At 33.5% G+C, this 22812-nt stretch overlaps 1 protein-coding gene and 1 long non-coding RNA gene across 6 annotated transcripts in view; one reads left to right on the top strand and one right to left on the bottom strand.

Annotated features, from left to right (window-relative positions):
* The window catches only part of LOC109634696 (uncharacterized), an 83034-nt gene extending 82744 nt beyond the window's left edge, over positions 1-290 (top strand). For all 3 annotated transcript variants that reach the window (XR_011239854.1, XR_011239855.1, XR_011239853.1), the window contains exon 14: positions 164-290. This is a non-coding gene — a long non-coding RNA (uncharacterized lncRNA). The remainder of the gene's footprint in view (positions 1-163) is intronic.
* The window catches only part of LOC109634781 (protein Dok-7-like), a 70134-nt gene that overhangs the window by 3492 nt on the left and 43830 nt on the right, over positions 1-22812 (bottom strand). The window lies entirely within an intron of this gene.

Genomic DNA, 22812 nt, shown 5'->3' with positions numbered 1-22812 from the left:
ACTTTACAAATTACAGAGGCTCAAGTGAGACTTGAATATTGTCCTGATTCTATCATCTTTTTTTAAAGTGTCATGCAGATATAAGTATATAAAGGACATTCACAACAGGTTAAAGTGGCTCACTGTAAGAGATTTAAACATTGTGTCTTGTGTCTCTACTCAGGTGAAGGACAGGATACTGGTGAAGGGCCTGAGATGGAGCGGCTTATTCCAGGGTCTATTAACCAGGTGTGCAGCATTACCATGAAAAAACTAGCTGTGGTTTGTTTGATTAAACTATACGAATGTCATGAGAGTGTCGAGAAAATATGTTCTGACATTTTTATCACATGCTGTAATGTACTATGCTTTTTTACCATATTCTGGACAACATACTAACCTATGACTTTTTGTCACATTTTGGACGACATACTAACCTATGACTTTTTTATCATATTATGGACGACATACTAACCTGTGACTTTATTAAGGGGTTTCTGGATGACATACAAAAGTAGGACAAAAGTTTTGTACCTTTTTTGTAATGAAGATAGCTCTCTAATGACTATTTTTGATATATTTATAATTGTTGCCTTATGATTTCCTTGGTTTGTTTGTTTTTCTTTCTGTTTTGTTTCGTCAGATTTGCACTAAACTTTAAAGACATGGAATGCACCGAAGGAACTATGGATTATTCCCCAATGTTACAGAACAGCACACTTAAAACACAAAGCTAGTTTACAAATGTCTATGACTTTTTTAGAGGTTTCTGGACGACATACTAACCTATGACTTTTTTATGATATTTTGGACGACATACTAACCTATGACTTTTTTAGGTGTTTCTGGACGACATACTAACCTATGACTTTTTTAGAGGTTTTTGGACGACATACTAACCTATGACTTTTTTATCATATTTTGGACGACATACTAACCTATGACTTTTGTAGAGGTTTCTGGACGACATACTAACCTATGACTTTTTTATCATATTTTGGACGACATACTAACCTATGACTTTTTTAGGTGTTTCTGGACGACATGCTAACCTATGACTTTTTTTAATCATACTTTGGACGACATACTAACCTATGACTTTTTAATCATATTTTGGACGACATACTAACCTATGACTTTTTTAGGTGTTTCTGGACGACATAGCCTATGACTTTTTTAGGTGTTTCTGGACGACATACTAACCTATGACTTTTTTAGAGGTTTCTGGACGACATACTAACCTATGACTTTTTTAGAGGTTTCTGGACGACATACTAACCTATGACTTTTTAATCATATTTCGGACGACATACTAACCTATGACTTTTTGTCACATTTTGGACGACATACTAACTTATGACTTTTTTATCACATTTTGGACGACATACTAACCTATGACTTTTTGTCACATTTTGGACGACATACGAACCTATGACTTTTTTAGAGGTTTCTGGACGACATACTAACCTATGACTTTTTTAGAGGTTTCTGGACGACATACTAACTTATGACTTTTTTTTTTACCATATTCTGGACGACATGCTAACCTATGACTTTTTTTAATCATACTTTGGACGACATACTAACCTATGACTTTTTAATCATATTTTGGACGACATACTAACCTATGACTTTTTTAGGTGTTTCTGGACGACATACTAACCTATGACTTTTTTAGAGGTTTCTGGACGACATACTAACCTATGACTTTTTTAGAGGTTTCTGGACGACATACTAACCTATGACTTTTTAATCATATTTCGGACGACATACTAACCTATGACTTTTTGTCACATTTTGGACGACATACTAACTTATGACTTTTTTACCATATTCTGGACGACATACTAACCTATGACTTTTTTATCACATTTTGGACGACATACTAACCTATGACTTTTTGTCACATTTTGGACGACATACGAACCTATGACTTTTTTACCATATTCTGGACGACATACTAACCTATGACTTTTTTATCATATTTTGGACGACATACTAACCTATGACTTTTTTTTTTACCATATTCTGGACGACATGCTAACCTATGACTTTTTTATCACATTTTGGACGACATACTAACCTATGACTTTTTTAGAGGTTTCTGGACGACATGCTAACCTATGACTTTTTTTAATCATACTTTGGACGACATGCTAACCTATGACTTTTTTAGGTGTTTCTGGACGACATACTGACCTGTGACTTTTTTATCACATTTTGGACGACATACTAACCTGTGACTTTATTAAGGGGTTTCTGGACAACATACTAACATATGACTTCTCAATCATATTTTGGACGACATACTAACCTATGACTTTTTTATCATATTATGGACGACATACTAACCTATGACTTTATTAAGGGGTTTCTGGATGGCATACAAAAGTAGGACAAAAGTTTTGTACCTTTTTTGTAATGAAGATAGCTCTCTAATGACTATTTTTGATATATTTATAATTGTTGCCTTATGATTTCCTTGGTTTGTTTGTTTTTCTTTCTGTTTTGTTTCGTCAGATTTGCACTAAACTTTAAAGACATGGAATGCACCGAAGGAACTATGGATTATTCCCCAATGTTACAGAACAGCACACTTAAAACACAAAGCTAGTTTACAAATGTCTATGACTTTTTTAGAGGTTTCTGGACGACATACTAACCTATGACTTTTTTAGAGGTTTCTGGACGACATACTAACCTATGACTTTTTTAGAGGTTTTTGGACGACATACTAACCTATGACTTTTTAATCATATTTTGGACGACATACTAACCTATGACTTTTGTAGGGGTTTCTGGACGACATACTAACCTATAACTTTATTAAGAGTTTCTGGACCACATACTAACTTATGACTTTTTTTTTTACCATATTCTGGACGACATACTAACCTATGACTTACTTTTTACCATATTCTGGACGACATACTAACCTATGACTTTTTTATCATATTTTGGACGACATACTAACCTATGACTTTTTGTCACATTTTGGACGACATACTAACCTATGACTTTTTTATCATATTTTGGACGACATACTAACCTATGACTTTTTAATCATATTTTGGACGACATACTAACCTATGACTTTTTTAGAGGTTTCTGGACGACATACTAACCTATGACTTTTTTAGAGGTTTCTGGACGACATACTAACCTATGACATTTTAATCATATTTCGGACGACATACTAACCTATGACTTTTTGTCACATTTTGGACGACATACTAACTTATGACTTTTTTATCACATTTTGGACGACATACTGTGACTTTTTTATCATATTTTGGACGACATACTAACCTATGACTTTTTGTCACATTTTGGACGACATACGAACCTATGACTTTTTTACCATATTTTGGACGACATACTGTGAATTTTTTATCATATTTTGGACGACATACTAACCTATGACTTTTTGTCACATTTTGGACGACATACGAACCTATGACTTTTTTACCATATTTTGGACGACATACTAACCTATGACTTTTTGTCACATTTTGGACGACATACTAACCTATGACTTTTTGTCACATTTTGGACGACATGCTAACCTATGACTTTTTTAATCATACTTTGGACGACATACTAACCTATGACTTTTTTATCACATTTTGGACGACATACTAACCTATGACTTTTTTAGAGGTTTCTGGACAACATGCTAACCTATGACTTTTTTTAATCATACTTTGGACGACATGCTAACCTATGACTTTTTTAGGTGTTTCTGGACGACATACTGACCTGTGACTTTTTGTCACATTTTGGACGACATACTAACCTATGACTTTTTTAGAGGTTTCTGGACGACATACTAACCTATGACTTTTTTAGAGGTTTCTGGACGACATACTAACCTATGACATTTTAATCATATTTCGGACGACATACTAACCTATGACTTTTTGTCACATTTTGGACGACATACTAACCTATGACTTTTTGTCACATTTTGGACGACATACGAACCTATGACTTTTTTACCATATTTTGGACGACATACTAACCTATGACTTTTTTTTTTTTACCATATTCTGGACGACATGCTAACCTATGACTTTTTTAATCATACTTTGGACGACATACTAACCTATGACTTTTTTATCACATTTTGGACGACATACTAACCTATGACTTTTTTAGAGGTTTCTGGACAACATGCTAACCTATGACTTTTTTTAATCATACTTTGGACGACATGCTAACCTATGACTTTTTTTAATCATACTTTGGACGACATGCTAACCTATGACTTTTTTAGGTGTTTCTGGACGACATACTGACCTGTGACTTTTTGTCACATTTTGGACGACATACTAACCTATGACTTTTTGTCACATTTTGGACGACATACTAACCTATGACTTTTTAATCATATTTCGGACGACATACTAACCTATGACTTTTTGTCACATTTTGGACGACATACTAAGCTATGACTTTTTTAGAGGTTTCTGGACGACATACTAACCTATGACTTTTTTAGAGGTTTCTGGACGACATACTAACCTATGACTTTTTTATCATATTTTGGACGACATACTAACCTATGACTTTTTTAAAGGTTTTTGGATGACATACTAACCTATGACTTTTTTAGGTGTTTCTGGACGACATACTAACCTATGACATTTTAATCATATTTCGGACGACATACTAACCTATGACTTTTTTATCATATTTTGGACGACATACTAACCTATGACTTTTTTATCATATTTTGGACGACATACTAACCTATGACTTTTTTAAAGGTTTTTGGACGACATACTAACCTATGACTTTTTTAGAGGTTTCTGGACGACATACTAACCTATGACATTTTAATCATATTTCGGACGACATACTAACCTATGACTTTTTGTCACATTTTGGACGACATACTAACCTATGACTTTTTGTCACATTTTGGACGACATGCTAACCTATGACTTTTTTTTTTTACCATATTCTGGACGACATGCTAACCTATGACTTTTTTAATCATACTTTGGACGACATACTAACCTATGACTTTTTTATCACATTTTGGACGACATACTAACCTATGACTTTTTAATCATATTTCGGACGACATACTAACCTATGACTTTTTGTCACATTTTGGACGACATACTAACCTATGACTTTTTGTCACATTTTGGACGACATGCTAACCTATGACTTTTTTAATCATACTTTGGACGACATACTAACCTATGACTTTTTTATCACATTTTGGACGACATACTAACCTATGACTTTTTTAGAGGTTTCTGGACAACATGCTAACCTATGACTTTTTTTAATCATACTTTGGACGACATGCTAACCTATGACTTTTTTAGGTGTTTCTGGACGACATACTGACCTGTGACTTTTTGTCACATTTTGGACGACATACTAACCTATGACTTTTTTAGAGGTTTCTGGACGACATACTAACCTATGACTTTTTTAGAGGTTTCTGGACGACATACTAACCTATGACTTTTTAATCATATTTCGGACGACATACTAACCTATGACTTTTTGTCACATTTTGGACGACATACTAACCTATGACTTTTTAATCATATTTCGGACGACATACTAACCTATGACTTTTTGTCACATTTTGGACGACATACTAACCTATGACTTTTTGTCACATTTTGGACGACATGCTAACCTATGACTTTTTTAATCATACTTTGGACGACATACTAACCTATGACTTTTTTATCACATTTTGGACGACATACTAACCTATGACTTTTTTAGAGGTTTCTGGACAACATGCTAACCTATGACTTTTTTTAATCATACTTTGGACGACATGCTAACCTATGACTTTTTTAGGTGTTTCTGGACGACATACTGACCTGTGACTTTTTGTCACATTTTGGACGACATACTAACCTATGACTTTTTTAGAGGTTTCTGGACGACATACTAACCTATGACTTTTTTAGAGGTTTCTGGACGACATACTAACCTATGACTTTTTAATCATATTTCGGACGACATACTAACCTATGACTTTTTGTCACATTTTGGACGACATACTAACCTATGACTTTTTGTCACATTTTGGACGACATACTAACCTATGACTTTTTTAAAGGTTTTTGGATGACATACTAACCTATGACTTTTTTAGGTGTTTCTGGACGACATACTAACCTATGACTTTTTTAGAGGTTTCTGGACGACATACTAAGCTATGACTTTTTTAGGGGTTTCTGGACGACATACTAACCTATGACTTTTTTATCATATTTTGGACGACATACTAACCTATGACTTTTTTATAACATTTTGGACGACATACTAACCTATGACTTTTTTAGAGGTTTCTGGACGACATACTAACCTATGACTTTTTAATCATATTTCGGACGACATACTAAGCTATGACTTTTTTAGGGGTTTCTGGACGACATACTAACCTATGACTTTTTTATCATATTTTGGACGACATACTAACCTATGACTTTTTTAAAGGTTTTTGGATGACATACTAACCTATGACTTTTTTAGGTGTTTCTGGACGACATACTAACCTATGACTTTTTTAGAGGTTTCTGGACGACATGCTAACCTATGACTTTTTTTAATCATACTTTGGACGACATGCTAACCTATGACTTTTTTAGGTGTTTCTGGACGACATACTAACCTATGACTTTTTTATCATATTTTGGACGACATACTAACCTATGACTTTTTTAAAGGTTTTTGGATGACATACTAACCTATGACTTTTTTAGGTGTTTCTGGACGACATACTAACCTATGACTTTTTAGGTGTTTCTGGACGACATACTAACCTATGACTTTTTTATCACATTTTGGACGACATACTAACCTATGACTTTTTTAGAGGTTTCTGGACGACATGCTAACCTATGACTTTTTTTAATCATACTTTGGACGACATGCTAACCTATGACTTTTTTAGGTGTTTCTGGACGACATACTGACCTGTGACTTTTTTATCACATTTTGGACGACATACTAACCTATGACTTTTTTATCATATTTTGGACGACATACTAACCTATGACTTTTTTAGGTGTTTCTGGACGACATACTAACCTATGACTTTTTTATCACATTTTGGATGACATACTAACCTATGACTTTTTTAGAGGTTTCTGGACGACATGCTAACCTATGACTTTTTTTAATCATACTTTGGACGACATGCTAACCTATGACTTTTTTAGGTGTTTCTGGACGACATACTGACCTGTGACTTTTTTATCACATTTTGGACGACATACTAACCTATGACTTTTTTATCATATTTTGGATGACATACTAACCTATGACTTTTTTAGGTGTTTCTGGACGACATACTAACCTATGACTTTTTTATCACATTTTGGACGACATGCTAACCTATGACTTTTTTAGGTGTTTCTGGACGACATACTAACCTATGACTTTTTTAGAGGTTTCTGGACGACATACTAACCTATGACTTTTTTATCATATTTTGGACGACATACTAACCTATGACTTTTTTATCATATTTTGGATGACATACTAACCTATGACTTTTTTTTTACCATATTCTGGACGACATACTAACCTATGACTTTTTTAGGTGTTTCTGGACGACATACTAACCTATGACTTTTTTATCACATTTTGGACGACATACTAACCTATGACTTTTTTAGAGGTTTCTGGACGACATGCTAACCTATGACTTTTTTTAATCATACTTTGGACGACATGCTAACCTATGACTTTTTTAGGTGTTTCTGGACGACATACTGACCTGTGACTTTTTTATCACATTTTGGACGACATACTAACCTATGACTTACTTTTTACCATATTCTGGACGACATACTAACCTATGACTTTTTTATCATATTTTGGACGACATACTAACCTATGACTTTTTTAGGTGTTTCTGGACGACATACTAACCTATGACTTTTTTATCACATTTTGGACGACATACTAACCTATGACTTTTTTAGAGGTGTCTGGACGACATACTAACCTATGACTTTTTTATCATATTTTGGACGACATACTAACCTATGACTTTTTAGGTGTTTCTGGACGACATACTAACCTATGACTTTTTTATCACATTTTGGACGACATACTAACCTATGACTTTTTTAGAGGTTTCTGGACGACATGCTAACCTATGACTTTTTTTAATCATACTTTGGACGACATGCTAACCTATGACTTTTTTAGGTGTTTCTGGACGACATACTGACCTGTGACTTTTTTATCACATTTTGGACGACATACTAACCTATGACTTTTTTATCATATTTTGGACGACATACTAACCTATGACTTTTTTAGGTGTTTCTGGACGACATACTAACCTATGACTTTTTTATCACATTTTGGATGACATACTAACCTATGACTTCTTTAGAGGTTTCTGGACGACATGCTAACCTATGACTTTTTTTAATCATACTTTGGACGACATGCTAACCTATGACTTTTTTAGGTGTTTCTGGACGACATACTGACCTGTGACTTTTTTATCACATTTTGGACGACATACTAACCTATGACTTTTTTATCATATTTTGGACGACATACTAACCTATGACTTTTTTAGGTGTTTCTGGACGACATACTAACCTATGACTTTTTTAGAGGTTTCTGGACGACATACTAACCTATGACTTTTTTATCATATTTTGGACGACATACTAACCTATGACTTTTTTATCATATTTTGGATGACACACTAACCTATGACTTTTTTTTTACCATATTCTGGACGACATACTAACCTATGACTTTTTTAGGTGTTTCTGGACGACATACTAACCTATGACTTTTTTAGAGGTTTCTGGACGACATGCTAACCTATGACTTTTTTTAATCATACTTTGGACGACATGCTAACCTATGACTTTTTTAGGTGTTTCTGGACGACATACTGACCTGTGACTTTTTTATCACATTTTGGACGACATACTAACCTATGACTTACTTTTTACCATATTCTGGACGACATACTAACCTATGACTTTTTTATCATATTTTGGACGACATACTAACCTATGACTTTTTTAGGTGTTTCTGGACGACATACTAACCTATGACTTTTTTATCACATTTTGGACGACATACTAACCTATGACTTTTTTAGAGGTGTCTGGACGACATACTAACCTATGACTTTTTTATCATATTTTGGACGACATACTAACCTATGACTTTTTTAGGTGTTTCTGGACGACATACTAACCTATGACTTTTTTAGAGGTTTCTGGACGACATACTTACCTATGACTTTTTTATCATATTTTGGACGACATACTAACCTATGACTTTTTTATCATTATTTGGACAACATACTAACCTATGACTTTTTAATCATATTTTGGACGACATACTATGACTTTTCAATCATATTTTGGACGACATACTAACCTATGACTTTTTTAGGGGTTTCTGGACGACATACTAACCTATGACTTTTTTAGGTGTTTCTGGACGACATACTAACCTATGACTTTTTTATCATATTTTGGACGACATACTAACCTATGACTTTTTTATCATTATTTGGACAACATACTAACCTATGACTTTTTAATCATATTTTGGACGACATACTATGACTTTTCAATCATATTTTGGACGACATACTAACCTATGACTTTTTTAGGGGTTTCTGGACGACATACTAACCTATGACTTTTTTAGGTGTTTCTGGACGACATACTAACCTATGACTTTTTTAGAGGTTTCTGGACGACATACTAACCTATGACTTTTTTAGAGGTTTCTGGACGACATACTAACCTATGACTTTTTTATCACATTTTGGACGACATACTAACCTATGACTTTTTTATCACATTTTGGACGACATACTAACCTATGACTTTTTTAGAGGTTTCTGGACGACATACTAAACTATGACTTTTTTAGAGGTTTCTGGACGACATACTAACCTATGACTTTTTAATCATATTTCGGACGACATACTTAGCTATGACTTTTTTAGGGGTTTCTGGACGACATACTAACCTATGACTTTTTTATCATATTTTGGACGACATACTAACCTATGACTTTTTTAAAGGTTTTTGGATGACATACTAACCTATGACTTTTTTAGGTGTTTCTGGACGACATACTAACCTATGACTTTTTTAGGGGTTTCTGGACGACATACTAACCTATGACTTTTTAGGTGTTTCTGGACGACATGCTAACCTATGACTTTTTTTAATCATACTTTGGACGACATGCTAACCTATGACTTTTTTAGGGGTTTCTGGACGACATACTAACCTATGACTTTTTTATCATATTTTGGACGACATACTAACCTACGACTTTTTTAGGGGTTTCTCGACGACATACTAACCTACGACTTTTTTAGGGGTTTCTCGACGACATACTAACCTACGACTTTTTTAGGGGTTTCTCGACGACATACTAACCTATGACTTTTTTAGGGGTTTCTGGACGACATACTAACCTATGACTTTTTTATTATATTTTGGACGACATACTAACCTATGACTTTTTTATCAGTTTTTAGACGACATACTAACCTATGACTTTTTAATCATATTTTGGACGACATACTAACCTATGACTTTTTTATTATATTTTGGACGACATACTAACCTATGACTTTTTTAGAGGTTTCTGGGCGACATACTAACCTATGACTTTTTTATCACATTTTGGACGACATACTAACCTATGACTTTTTTTTTACCATATTCTGGACGACATACTAACCTATGACTTTTTTAAAGGTTTCTGGACGACATACTAACCTATGACTTTTTTATCACATTTTGGACGACATACTAACCTATGACTTTTTAATCATATTTTGGACGACATACTAACCTATGACTTTTTTATCACATTTTGGACGACATACTAACCTATGACTTTTTAATCATATTTTGGACGACATACTAACCTATGACTTTTTTAGGTGTTTCTGGACGACATACTAACCTATGACTTTTTTATCACATTTTGGACGACATACTAACCTATGACTTTTTTAGGGGTTTCTGGACGACATACTAACCTATGACTTTTTTAGGGGTTTCTGGACGACATACTAACCTATGACTTTTTTATCACATTTTGGACGACATACTAACCTATGACTTTTTTAGAGGTTTCTGGACGACATACTAACCTATGACTTTTTTATCACATTTTGGACGACATACTAACCTATGACTTTTTTAGAGGTTTCTGGACGACATACTAACCTATGACTTTTTTAGAGGTTTCTGGACGACATACTAACCTATGACTTTTTAATCATATTTCGGACGACATACTAAGCTATGACTTTTTTAGGGGTTTCTGGACAACATACTAACCTATGACTTTTTTATCATATTTTGGACGACATACTAACCTATGACTTTTTTAAAGGTTTTTGGATGACATACTAACCTATGACTTTTTTAGGTGTTTCTGGACGACATACTAACCTATGACTTTTTTATGATATTTTGGACGACATACTAACCTATGACTTTTTTAGGGGTTTCTGGACGACATACTGACCTATGACTTACTTTTTACCATATTCTGGACGACATACTAACCTATGACTTACTTTTTACCATATTCTGGACGACATACTAACCTATGACTTTTTTATCATATTTTGGACGACATACTAACCTATGACTTTTTTAAAGGTTTTTGGATGACATACTAACCTATGACTTTTTTAGGGGTTTCTGGACGACATACTAACCTATGACTTTTTTAGGTGTTTCTGGACGACATACTAACCTATGACTTTTTAGGTGTTTCTGGACGACATACTAACCTATGACTTTTTTTTTACCATATTCTGGACGACATACTAACCTATGACTTTTTAATCATATTTTGGACGACATACTAACCTATGACTTTTTTATCACATTTTGGACGACATACTAACCTATGACTTTTTAATCATATTTTGGACGACATAGTAACCTATGACTTTTTTAGGTGTTTCTGGACGACATACTAACCTATGACTTTTTTATCACATTTTGGACGACATACTAACCTATGACTTTTTTAGGTGTTTCTGGACGACATACTAACCTATGACTTTTTTAGGGGTTTCTGTACGACATACTAACCTATGACTTTTTCATCACATTTTGGACGACATACTAACCTATGACTTTTTTAAAGGTTTTTGGATGACATACTAACCTATGACTTTTTCATCACATTTTGGACGACATACTAACCTATGACTTTTTTAGGGGTTTCTGGACGACATACTAACCTATGACTTTTTTAGGGGTTTCTGGACGACATACTAACCTATGACTTTTTTATCACATTTTGGACGACATACTAACCTATGACTTTTTTAGAGGTTTCTGGACGACATACTAACCTATGACTTTTTTAGAGGTTTCTGGACGACATACTAACCTATGACTTTTTAATCATATTTCGGACGACATACTAAGCTATGACTTTTTTAGGGGTTTCTGGACGACATACTAACCTATGACTTTTTTATCATATTTTGGACGACATACTAACCTATGACTTTTTTAAAGGTTTTTGGATGACATACTAACCTATGACTTTTTTAGGGGTTTCTGGACGACATACTAACCTATGACTTTTTAGGTGTTTCTGGACGACATACTAACCTATGACTTTTTTATCACATTTTGGATGACATACTAACCTATGACTTTTTTAGAGGTTTCTGGACGACATGCTAACCTATGACTTTTTTTAATCATACTTTGGACGACATGCTAACCTATGACTTTTTTAGGTGTTTCTGGACGACATACTAACCTATGACTTTTTTATCACATTTTGGATGACATACTAACCTATGACTTTTTTAGAGGTTTCTGGACGACATGCTAACCTATGACTTTTTTTAATCATACTTTGGACGACATACTGACCTATGACTTACTTTTTACCATATTCTGGACGACATACTAACCTATGACTTTTTTATCATATTTTGGACGACATACTAACCTATGACTTTTTTAAAGGTTTTTGGACGACATACTAACCTATGACTTTTTTAGGTGTTTCTGGACGACATACTAACCTATGACTTTTTAGGTGTTTCTGGACGACATACTAACCTATGACTTTTTTTTTACCATATTCTGGACGACATACTAACCTATGACTTTTTTAGAGGTTTCTGGACGACATGCTAACCTATGACTTTTTTTAATCATACTTTGGACGACATGCTAACCTATGACTTTTTTAGGTGTTTCTGGACGACATACTGACCTGTGACTCTTTTATCACATTTTGGACGACATACTAACCTATGACTTTTTTATCATATTTTGGACGACATACTAACCTATGACTTTTTTAGGTGTTTCTGGACGACATACTAACCTATGACTTTTTTAGAGGTTTCTGGACGACATACTTACCTATGACTTTTTTATCATATTTTGGACGACATACTAACCTATGACTTTTTTATCATTATTTGGACGACATACTAACCTATGACTTTTTAATCATATTTTGGACGACATACTATGACTTTTCAATCATATTTTGGACGACATACTAACCTATGACTTTTTTAGGTGTTTCTGGACGACATACTAACCTATGACTTTTTTAGGAGTTTCTCGACGACATACTAACCTGTTACTTTTTTATCATATTTTGGACGACATACTAACCTATGACTTTTTTATCACATTTTGGACGACATACTAACCTATGACTTTTTAATCATATTTTGGACGACATACTAACCTATGACTTTTTTAGGTGTTTCTGGACGACATACTAACCTATGACTTTTTTATCACATTTTGGACGACATACTAACCTATGACTTTTTTAGGTGTTTCTGGACGACATACTAACCTATGACTTTTTTAGGGGTTTCTGTACGACATACTAACCTATGACTTTTTCATCACATTTTGGACGACATACTAACCTATGACTTTTTTAAAGGTTTTTGGATGACATACTAACCTATGACTTTTTCATCACATTTTGGACGACATACTAACCTATGACTTTTTTAGGGGTTTCTGGACGACATACTAACCTATGACTTTTTTAGGGGTTTCTGGACGACATACTAACCTATGACTTTTTTATCACATTTTGGACAACATACTAACCTATGACTTTTTTATCACATTTTGGACGACATACTAACCTATGACTTTTTTAGAGGTTTCTGGACGACATACTAACCTATGACTTTTTTAGAGGTTTCTGGACGACATACTAACCTATGACTTTTTAATCATATTTCGGACGACATACTAAGCTATGACTTTTTTAGGGGTTTCTGGACGACATACTAACCTATGACTTTTTAATCATATTTTGGACGACATACTAACCTATGACTTTTTTAGGTGTTTCTGGACGACATACTAACCTATGACTTTTTTATCACATTTTGGACGACATACTAACCTATGACTTTTTTAGGTGTTTCTGGACGACATACTAACCTATGACTTTTTTAGGGGTTTCTGTACGACATACTAACCTATGACTTTTTCATCACATTTTGGACGACATACTAACCTATGACTTTTTTAAAGGTTTTTGGATGACATACTAACCTATGACTTTTTCATCACATTTTGGACGACATACTAACCTATGACTTTTTTAGGGGTTTCTGGACGACATACTAACCTATGACTTTTTTAGGGGTTTCTGGACGACATACTAACCTATGACTTTTTTATCACATTTTGGACAACATACTAACCTATGACTTTTTTATCACATTTTGGACGACATACTAACCTATGACTTTTTTAGAGGTTTCTGGACGACATACTAACCTATGACTTTTTTAGAGGTTTCTGGACGACATACTAACCTATGACTTTTTAATCATATTTCGGACGACATACTAAGCTATGACTTTTTTAGGGGTTTCTGGACGACATACTAACCTATGACTTTTTTATCATATTTTGGACGACATACTAACCTATGACTTTTTTAAAGGTTTTTGGATGACATACTAACCTATGACTTTTTTAGGGGTTTCTGGACGACATACTAACCTATGACTTTTTAGGTGTTTCTGGACGACATACTAACCTATGACTTTTTTATCACATTTTGGATGACATACTAACCTATGACTTTTTTAGAGGTTTCTGGACGACATGCTAACCTATGACTTTTTTTAATCATACTTTGGACGACATGCTAACCTATGACTTTTTTAGGTGTTTCTGGACGACATACTAACCTATGACTTTTTTATCACATTTTGGATGACATACTAACCTATGACTTTTTTAGAGGTTTCTGGACGACATGCTAACCTATGACTTTTTTTAATCATACTTTGGACGACATACTGACCTATGACTTACTTTTTACCATATTCTGGACGACATACTAACCTATGACTTTTTTATCATATTTTGGACGACATACTAACCTATGACTTTTTTAAAGGTTTTTGGACGACATACTAACCTATGACTTTTTTAGGTGTTTCTGGACGACATACTAACCTATGACTTTTTAGGTGTTTCTGGACGACATACTAACCTATGACTTTTTTTTTACCATATTCTGGACGACATACTAACCTATGACTTTTTTAGAGGTTTCTGGACGACATGCTAACCTATGACTTTTTTTAATCATACTTTGGACGACATGCTAACCTATGACTTTTTTAGGTGTTTCTGGACGACATACTGACCTGTGACTCTTTTATCACATTTTGGACGACATACTAACCTATGACTTTTTTATCATATTTTGGACGACATACTAACCTATGACTTTTTTAGGTGTTTCTGGACGACATACTAACCTATGACTTTTTTAGAGGTTTCTGGACGACATACTTACCTATGACTTTTTTATCATATTTTGGACGACATACTAACCTATGACTTTTTTATCATTATTTGGACGACATACTAACCTATGACTTTTTAATCATATTTTGGACGACATACTATGACTTTTCAATCATATTTTGGACGACATACTAACCTATGACTTTTTTAGGTGTTTCTGGACGACATACTAACCTATGACTTTTTTAGGAGTTTCTCGACGACATACTAACCTGTTACTTTTTTATCATATTTTGGACGACATACTAACCTATGACTTTTTTATCACATTTTGGACGACATACTAACCTATGACTTTTTAATCATATTTTGGACGACATACTAACCTATGACTTTTTTAGGTGTTTCTGGACGACATACTAACCTATGACTTTTTTATCACATTTTGGACGACATACTAACCTATGACTTTTTTAGGTGTTTCTGGACGACATACTAACCTATGACTTTTTTAGGGGTTTCTGTACGACATACTAACCTATGACTTTTTCATCACATTTTGGACGACATACTAACCTATGACTTTTTTAAAGGTTTTTGGATGACATACTAACCTATGACTTTTTCATCACATTTTGGACGACATACTAACCTATGACTTTTTTAGGGGTTTCTGGACGACATACTAACCTATGACTTTTTTAGGGGTTTCTGGACGACATACTAACCTATGACTTTTTTATCACATTTTGGACAACATACTAACCTATGACTTTTTTATCACATTTTGGACGACATACTAACCTATGACTTTTTTAGAGGTTTCTGGACGACATACTAACCTATGACTTTTTTAGAGGTTTCTGGACGACATACTAACCTATGACTTTTTAATCATATTTCGGACGACATACTAAGCTATGACTTTTTTAGGGGTTTCTGGACGACATACTAACCTATGACTTTTTTATCATATTTTGGACGACATACTAACCTATGACTTTTTTAAAGGTTTTTGGATGACATACTAACCTATGACTTTTTTAGGGGTTTCTGGACGACATACTAACCTATGACTTTTTAGGTGTTTCTGGACGACATACTAACCTATGACTTTTTTATCACATTTTGGATGACATACTAACCTATGACTTTTTTAGAGGTTTCTGGACGACATGCTAACCTATGACTTTTTTTAATCATACTTTGGACGACATGCTAACCTATGACTTTTTTAGGTGTTTCTGGACGACATACTAACCTATGACTTTTTTATCACATTTTGGATGACATACTAACCTATGACTTTTTTAGAGGTTTCTGGACGACATGCTAACCTATGACTTTTTTTAATCATACTTTGGACGACATACTGACCTATGACTTACTTTTTACCATATTCTGGACGACATACTAACCTATGACTTTTTTATCATATTTTGGACGACATACTAACCTATGACTTTTTTAAAGGTTTTTGGACGACATACTAACCTATGACTTTTTTAGGTGTTTCTGGACGACATACTAACCTATGACTTTTTAGGTGTTTCTGGACGACATACTAACCTATGACTTTTTTTTTACCATATTCTGGACGACATACTAACCTATGACTTTTTTAGAGGTTTCTGGACGACATGCTAACCTATGACTTTTTTTAATCATACTTTGGACGACATGCTAACCTATGACTTTTTTAGGTGTTTCTGGACGACATACTGACCTGTGACTCTTTTATCACATTTTGGACGACATACTAACCTATGACTTTTTTATCATATTTTGGACGACATACTAACCTATGACTTTTTTAGGTGTTTCTGGACGACATACTAACCTATGACTTTTTTAGAGGTTTCTGGACGACATACTTACCTATGACTTTTTTATCATATTTTGGACGACATACTAACCTATGACTTTTTTATCATTATTTGGACGACATACTAACCTATGACTTTTTAATCATATTTTGGACGACATACTATGACTTTTCAATCATATTTTGGACGACATACTAACCTATGACTTTTTTAGGTGTTTCTGGACGACATACTAACCTATGACTTTTTTAGGAGTTTCTCGACGACATACTAACCTGTTACTTTTTTATCATATTTTGGACGACATACTAACCTATGACTTTTCAATCATATTTTGGACGACATACTAACCTACCTTACCTAACTTTTTTATTACATTTTTATCATCATATCTTTGATTCGATGCTGCACTGACTTTTGTATGTGATCTTGGATGCTTATGAATAAAGTTTGATTCATGAATGTGTCTCATTGCATATTTGTGTGAAATTTTACCATAATTAATGTATGAATTTTGAAGTCATGGTTAAAAATTTATTGATGGAGTTCACAAAGATGTATAATGTGAAAAAAAATCATCTTCTTATTTGATTTTGAATGACATACTAACTTATGGCTTTTTTATCAGTTTTTAGACGACATACTAACCTATGACTTTTTTAGGGGTTTCTGGACGACATACTAACTTATGACTTTTTAATCATATTTTGGACGACATACTAACCTACGACTTTTTTAGGGGTTTCTCGACGACATACTAACCTACGACTTTTTTAGGGGTTTCTCGACGACATACTAACCTATGACTTTTTTATTATATTTTGGACGACATACTAACCTATGACTTTTTTATCAGTTTTTAGACGACATACTAACCTATGACTTTTTAATCATATTTTGGACGACATACTAACCTATGACTTTTTTAGAGGTTTCTGGGCGACATACTAACCTATGACTTTTTTATCACATTTTGGACGACATACTAACCTATGACTTTTTTTTTACCATATTCTGGACGACATACTAACCTATGACTTTTTTAAAGGTTTCTGGACGACATACTAACCTATGACTTTTTTAAAGGTTTCTGGACGACATACTAACCTATGACTTTTTTATCACATTTTGGACGACATACTAACCTATGACTTTTTAATCATATTTTGGACGACATACTAACCTATGACTTTTTTATCACATTTTGGACGACATACTAACCTATGACTTTTTAATCATATTTTGGACGACATACTAACCTATGACTTTTTTAGGTGTTTCTGGACGACATACTAACCTATGACTTTTTTTTCCATATTCTGGACGACATACTAACCTATGACTTTTTTATCACATTTTGGACGACATACTAACCTATGACTTTTTTAGGGGTTTCTGTACGACATACTAACCTATGACTTTTTCATCACATTTTGGACGACATACTAACCTATGACTTTTTTAGGGGTTTCTGGACGACATACTAACCTATGACTTTTTAATCATATTTTGGACGACATACTAACCTATGACTTTTTTAGAGGTTTCTGGACGACATACTAACCTATGACTTTTTTATTACATTTTGGACGACATACTAACCTATGACTTTTTTAGAGGTTTCTGGACGACATACTAACCTATGACTTTTTTATTACATTTTTATCATCATATCTTTGATTCGATGCTGCACTGACTTTTGTATGTGATCTTGGATGCTTATGAATAAAGTTTGATTCATGAAAGTGTCTCATTGCATATTTGTGTGAAATTTTACCATAATTAATGTATGAATTTTGAAGTCATGGTTAAAAATTTATTGATGGAGTTCACAAAGATGTATAATGTGAAAAAAAATCATTTTCTTATTTGATTTTGAATGACATACTAACTTATGGCTTTTTTATCAGTTTTTAGACGACATACTAACCTATGACTTTTTTAGAGATTTCTGGACGCCTATGACTTTTTGTCACATTTTGGACGACATACTAACCTATGACTTTTTTATCACATTTTGGACGACATACTAACCTATGACTTTTTAATCATATTTCGGATGACATACTAAGCTATGACTTTTTTAGGGGTTTCTGGACGACATACTAACCTATGACTTTTTTATCATATTTTGGACAACATACTAACCTATGACTTTTTTATCACATTTTGGACGACATACTAACCTATGACTTTTTTAGGTGTTTCTGGACGACATACTAACCTATGACTTTTTTAGGTGTTTCTGGACGACATACTAACCTATGACTTTTTTTTTACCATATTCTGGACGACATACTAACCTATGACTTTTTTAGGTGTTTCTGGACGACATACTAACCTATGACTTTTTTATCACATTTTGGACGACATACTAACCTATGACTTTTTTAGAGGTTTCTGGACGACATACTAACCTATGACTTTTTTTAATCATACTTTGGACGACATGCTAACCTATGACTTTTTTAGGTGTTTCTGGACGACATACTGACCTGTGACTTTTTTATCACATTTTGGACGACATACTAACCTATGACTTTTTTATCATATTTTGGACGACATACTAACCTATGACTTTTTTAGCTGTTTCTGGACGACATACTAACCTATGACTTTTTTAGGGGTTTCTGGACGACATACTAACCTATGACTTTTTTATCATATTTTGGACGACATACTAACCTATGACTTTTTTTTATCATATTTTGGACGACATACTATGACTTTTCAATCATATTTTGGACGACATACTAACCTACGACTTTTTTATTACATTTTTGTCATCATATCTTTGATTCGATGCTGCACTGACTTTTGTATGTGATCTTGGATGCTTATGAATAAAGTTTGATCCATGAAAGTGTCTCATTGCATATTTGTGTGAAATTTTACCATAATTAATGTATGAATTTTGAAGTCATGGTTAAAAATTTATTGATGGAGTTCACAAAGATGTATAATGTGAAAAAAAATCATTTTCTTATTTGATTTTGAATGACATACTAACCTATGACTTTTTTTTATCAGTTTTTAGACGACATACTAACCTTTGACTTTTTAATCATATTTTGGACGACATACTAACCTATGACTTTTTTAGGTGTTTCTGGACGACATACTAACCTATGACTTTTTTATCACATTTTGGACGACATACTAACCTATGACTTTTTTAGGGGTTTCTGTACGACATACTAACCTATGAGTTTTTTATCATATTTTGGACGACATACTAACCTATGACTTTTTTATCATATTATGGATGACATACTAACCTATGACTTTTTTATCATATTTTGGACGACATACTAACCTATGACTTTTTTATCATATTTTGGACGACATACTAACCTATGACTTTTTTTTATCATATTTTGGACGACATACTATGACTTTTCAATCATATTTTGGACGACATACTAACCTACGACTTTTTTATTACATTTTTGTCATCATATCTTTGATTCGATGCTGCACTGACTTTTGTATGTGATCTTGGATGCTTATGAATAAAGTTTGATCCATGAAAGTGTCTCATTGCATATTTGTGTGAAATTTTACCATAATTAATGTATGAATTTTGAAGTCATGGTTAAAAATTTATTGATGGAGTTCACAAAGATGTATAATGTGAAAAAAAATCATTTTCTTAGTTGATTTTGAATGACATACTAACCTATGACTTTTTTTTATCAGTTTTTAGACGACATACTAACCTATGACTTTTTTAGGTGTTTCTGGACGACATACTAACCTATGACTTTTTTATCACATTTTGGACGACATACTAACCTATGACTTTTTTAGGGGTTTCTGTACGACATACTAATCTATGACTTTTTTATCATATTTTGGACGACATACTAACCTATGACTTTTTTATCACATTGTGGACGACATACTAACCTATGACTTTTTTAAAGGTTTTTGGACGACATACTAACCTATGACTTTTTCATCACATTTTGGACGACATACTAACCTATGACTTTTTTAAAGGTTTCTGGATGACATACTAACCTATGACTTTTTCTTATCATATTATGGACGACATACTAACCTATGACTTTTTTAGGTGTTTCTGAACGACATACTAACCTATGACTTTTTTAGGGGTTTCTGGACGACATACTAACCTATGACTTTTTTAGGGGTTTCTGGACGACATACTAACCTATGACTTTTTTATCACATTTTGGACGACATACTAACCTATGACTTTTTCAGGGGTTTCTGGACGACACACTAACCTATGACTTTTTTATCATATTTTGGACGACATACTAACCTATGACTTATTTATCATGTTTTGGACGATATACTAACCTATGACATTTTCATCACATTTTGGACGACATACTAACCTATGACTTTTTTAGGGGTTTCTGGATGACACACTAACCTATGACTTTTTCTTATCATATTATGGATGACATACTAACCTATGACTTTTTTATCATATTTTGGACGACATACTAACCTATGACTTCTTTATCATGTTTTGGACGATATACTAACCTATGACATTTTCATCACATTTTGGACGACATACTAACCTATGACTTTTTTAGGGGTTTCTGGATGACATACTAACCTATGATTTTTTTTTTACCATATTCTGGACGACATACTAACCTATGACTTTTTTAAAGGTTTCTGGACGACATACTAACCTATGACTTTTTTATCACATTTTGGACGACATACTAACCTATGACTTTTTAATCATATTTTGGACGACATACTAACCTATGACTTTTTTAGGTGTTTCTGGACGACATACTAACCTATGACTTTTTTATCACATTTTGGACGACATACTAACCTATGACTTTTTCTTATCATATTATGGACGACATACTAACCAATGACTTTTTTAGGGGTTTCTGGACGACATACTAACCTATGACTTTTTTAGGGGTTTCTGGACGACATACTAACCTATGACTTTTTTATCACATTTTGGACGACATAGTAACCTATGACTTTTTTATCATATTTTGGACGACATACTAACCTATGACTTTTTTATCATATTTTGGACGACATACTAACCTATGACTTTTTCAGGGGTTTCTGGACGACATACTAACCTATGACTTTTTAATCATATTTTGGACGACATAGTAACCTATGACTTTTTTATCATATTTTGGACGACATACTAACCTATGACTTTTTTATCATATTTTGGACGACAT

Source organism: Paralichthys olivaceus, chromosome 22 (assembly GCF_024713975.1).
Source record: "Paralichthys olivaceus isolate ysfri-2021 chromosome 22, ASM2471397v2, whole genome shotgun sequence".
In the NCBI taxonomy this organism is placed as follows: domain Eukaryota; kingdom Metazoa; phylum Chordata; class Actinopteri; order Pleuronectiformes; family Paralichthyidae; genus Paralichthys; species Paralichthys olivaceus.
Note: the sequence above shows the minus strand (reverse complement) of the source record. Positions and strands in the feature narration are given on the sequence as shown.